The following is a 4,674-nucleotide window of genomic DNA, read 5'->3' on the forward strand; positions in this document are numbered from 1 at the left end:
GTAAAAATCAGCAACACCTGGTATTCTTTTTCTCTCCTTTCTCATTTCTCTTCTAACCAGATATTCTCAGTAATTATTTCCTTCTCTGATCACCACAAAAATCGAAAGGCATTTGGACAGCCTGTCAGTTTGTTGTCCCTTTGCATTTTTCAGGTCACAACATCATTCTGATACAAATCAAAACTTCATCACCATTTCACATAAATACTCTCTGCAGATATTTTCAGGTGGTTCTATTCCTAGATTATTGACCTGTATAAAATATATCTGTGGTCATGCCTGCCAGGATCCTTGTAACTCAGTGGATAAGCATTGGTTACACACACTAAAGTTTCCTAAGCTTGGCTTTGGCAGATCAGAAACATTGAGATTTTAAACAAGATTTCATAGTGGTTCAGTGAAGAAAATATTTCTCTTGCGGATTTACTACACTATATGCTTCTTCAATATATTTTTATTTTCCTATATGTTCTGGCAAGTTCCCAAAATCTTAAACTCAAAAGAAAAATAAAAATACTTCTAAAAGTCTAAATATTTCTTTTTAATTTATTTTTTAAAGTATAATACTCAAAATGAGAGCACAGGGTAACTTCCATTTCAGTTTCCAGCTGTTAATAGCTGCTACTGCCTGACTTTGATCCAAAGAAGGGAGAGAATCATGAGGGAAAAGGAAAAGACCATGCAGATCTTTACCCCTCAAAGAGTTTTTGGAAAGAGTTCATTGAAAACAGTGATGCATGGTGTATGTTAGATGGTGTTGGTCTGTAGTGGGGTTTTCCCACTCTACCTGAATATATGCTCCACCTTCTTTTACCCATATAAAAATTATTTGTTCTCAAGCTTGCAAGGTCTTAGCACTTAGGCACGCACCTTGCAGGGTGGTGCCCAGAAGATGAGGCTGGGAAGAGGTGGCTGAGGAGTCCCATGGTGAGATTGCACCATGAAGCCCTGAGGTTTCTCCACAGTTGCACATGGGGAGGCTGACTAAAGTCCCTGAAGTTTACTGCAGCTTCCCCCCCTCCATAGAAAGAATGAACTGCCAACTTCACCATGATACATTTAAAACCAATCATCTAGCTAATTGGGCAATATTCAAGTAAACTCTGAGCTGCATTACAGGTTTCACTTGCTGTCAGTAAATAATAGTTTTATCTGCAATTAAAAAGCAGGGAGTATGCTAGTGTATAGTAACATGAGATTTACATAAAATGTGATGGAGACGTAAAACAGTTTCTCATAGCAAAAATGAGCAACAGAGTAAAACTACATCATGGAATTTCAGATTATATGTTAGTAAGCACTTTATCAGAATACAGACATAGTTCCTGGAGTCTCCAGCACCAGGTTGCAAGAGCAGATGGCGTCTCTAGGAAGGACACAAGTCGCACCTTGGTGGTGAGCCGAGGTCTCTCCTCTCCTGCCAGTGCTGATTTCTTTGGCAGGAGGGGAGTCTCTACAATGGGCACCCAGCAGACCTATTGCTACCCAATCTTGTTTGCCAGGTTATCCTCTGTATTACGAATTTTACCTTTATGGGGTCTTTTTCTGTTATTTTAATACATACTTGCAATGTTCTCTGCAGTATTACCACAGTAGAGGGAGACCCAGCTGTCAAGGGTTTTGGTTGCGGGGTGACAATAAAACTGTGGCAGATGTGTTGTTAGCCCCCTCTCCCTCCCCTTCCTCTTTCAGCCCCTCCCTCTCCCCCCTTCCCACTAAGGACAGGCGATTGAGAGGGAAAGAAGGACAAAGAGAAGAGAGTTGAAAAAATTAAAAATGTTTTACAAATGCTACTAATAAGAATAGAGAAAATAATACAAAATATACAAAACCAATCTTGAAAGTCCCAGCAACTGCAGAGCCTCTTGTGAGAGGTGCATCCATGCTTATCAATAACATCACATTCCATTGCTATGCTTACCAAAACATGTATCTGGTTTTCCAGGAAAATATAGCTAATATGAAAGCTTTAGCTGACAGCCAAATTCACTAAAAGAGAAACTTGTTTTTAACAAAACCAGGGCACCAGCTTAAAGTAGATATGTCTACCTCCATTCTTTCAACTAGTTAGCTGTGCCATGAGTCTTCTTCTAGCTTCTCAGCATTGCCTGATTTACCTTGCTCCTTTGATAAGTCTGTTCTGAACCGACATATAGGAAGGGTCTGTGTTTTATTCTCCTTTGCAAATGATTGGGAACCATTAACACCCACTTATCATGGCTTTCTGTACAATAGTAATGGGGTTGCATTATTTGTAACGTTTTCTGAAAAGTCTTGTACAGTTGAAACTGGCTTGTTCAGCAAAATGGCAGGTGGAAGGCAGAAGGAAAAGGAGTATCTTAAATATACAATTGCTTAAGGGCTCCCTAGTGCCGGTGTTTTGGAAACATATTCTGCATTAGTCTCTTTCTGTCAAAAAAAAATTGGTGAGAGTCCAAAACTCCAATCTTATGTTTTTGAAAAATATGCCCTTTTTAGACCATTTTGTTTAATACAAAGTTTAAACATTTAGTAATAAAGTGTCTATTTTTTTTTTTTTCACAGACACAGAAGTGCTTAAAGCCCCAGTTTCACACTCAGTTTTCCGCCACTGGATTTTTGCAGCTACCTCAGGAATAAAAATAACGAAAGAAACAGAAAAACATTGCAGGAGTAGGAATAGGGTCATGAAGAGAAACTATCAATTTGAATGACCAGTTCTTGGTGGGCTCCTGATAGGATGCCAGTAAGATATCTAGCACAACTAGAATACCAAACAGGAAATACAGGAGAATGTTAAATCAGGAAATTAGAATTATGCTTCCTGCAATAAATCAATCTGTGTTGCAGATAGAGATTTATTGATGGTTTTGGAGTTAGTCCATATATGTAAGGTTCAGCACAAGGAGTGGAAGAAGGGACATGGAGCTGGGGATAGAAGGAGAAGGAGGAAGGTGTTAAAGTGTTTCGGTGAGAAAGTTAGAGTGAGGTTCTGAATTTCAGGAGTCAGAGAAACAGGCAGGACTGAGAACATCACAAAGGCCTTTCTCTAGGGTCAGTCCAGCAAACCCTCATTGACACTGTTGTAGATACACTCCATGGTGAGCAAAACATGGGTTAGTAAAAGCCCCTTACTGTGGCTAGGGGGGATAGTGGGCTCCATTATCAGCTTTTAGCTGTCTTGGATGTCCAAGACACTCAGGATGATTCCATAACTTTATTTCAATCAGTCTGTTACAGCAGCACAGAAAATTCCAAGACACCAAGCAGTGTCAGGTAGGGTAAGATGCAGTAGAAATTTTCCATTCATGCAATCACAAAGGAGCTGGGATCAGATACTAAAACAGGTTTGCAATCTTTAGGCATTTAGGATTTTAGCTTATCTAGCAAAGGGTTGGTAACTCCACTAGAAGTACAGTTTTTTAATGGGAGGATTTGTCTCCTCCCTTTTACATCTGAACAGAAAAGTGATAAATTCTCTTTAGGTTTCCTTTGGCTGAGATGCTAACGTGGGACATTTCATCACATTTAAAGCAATTAACATGTGAAAACAAAGAATTACAGCAATTCCAAGTTTTCATCTCCAAAAAATACAGTTTTTATCATGCTGCAAAATATATAATGTAGAATAATGCAATTGGTTATCCTGGACATACTATGAATATTCATGATATAACTGTTTCTGCCAGAATTCTTTCTTAAATTGTTACTTTGGAAAAAAAAAAGGTTTTGTTTTTAAAGCTCCTCCTGTACCAAGTTCTCTCAGAGTAATATCATAACCCATTTTTATAATAGAAATCTCTAGAGAAAACAAGAGGAAATTTCAAAAGCTCTTTGTTTCATCAGAGTTGGCTTATCATAAGCAATTGTCTCAAGTACAATTACTTGAGTTATCTGAAGACCAGAACCTTAGTAAACAGGAAAAACTGATATAACAAATCTTATATGAAAACATCTTCTTTGCAGAACTATGACCTGTTGCTAACCTGGCATATCTTGTAACCGCTGGATGATTACCTAGATGAGAACTCAGTCATTAACCTGAATTTTTTCTGCACTTGCTTTTTCATTCATTTATGCCGAAGTCCTGAAGCTGAATGTAACTAAACACACAGGAATGCCTGGTAAGGAACAGATTAATCCTTTTTAACTCCTGCTTAATGCACTGCCCTAAGCTGTTACGACTGTGAAGGCAAATAAAACTGTCCCAACCAATATCAGATTCACCACAGGGTTCATCATTCCTGGCTGGTGACCTAGAGTGGCTGTCAGCAAAATAATCACTCATTTGTCCAACCCCTTAATAAAGCTGGAATTTTCAGTTAATATTCTCACATTATATTTGGCTTAAATGACAAAGAGAAGTATTGCTGTGTTGGCTGGCCTTGGTAGATGAGCAATATGAAGTTAGATCAGGAGTCCCTAAAGAGCAGAAGCAGAACCAACAAGAAATAGGAAGGGTATCATTTAGCTTTTTCAGAGAAGATTTTAACAGCCTAATTTTAAATGTGGTTGTGGGAACACACATTTGTTTCTGGAAAGGCTCTTCTGTGTAATTTATGAGCTACAGCTCCTCAGGGACTGAACACAGCCCATGGTGGATGAGCTGTACTTGCAGCATAAGTTGCTCCTCAGAGAAGACTTCAGAGCACCCTGTTCCCCTCAGGAGGTGGGGAGAAAAACACCAGTGCCATC

The sequence above is a fragment of the Streptopelia decaocto genome (assembly GCF_964273445.1).
Source record: "Streptopelia decaocto genome assembly, chromosome: Z".
In the NCBI taxonomy this organism is placed as follows: domain Eukaryota; kingdom Metazoa; phylum Chordata; class Aves; order Columbiformes; family Columbidae; genus Streptopelia; species Streptopelia decaocto.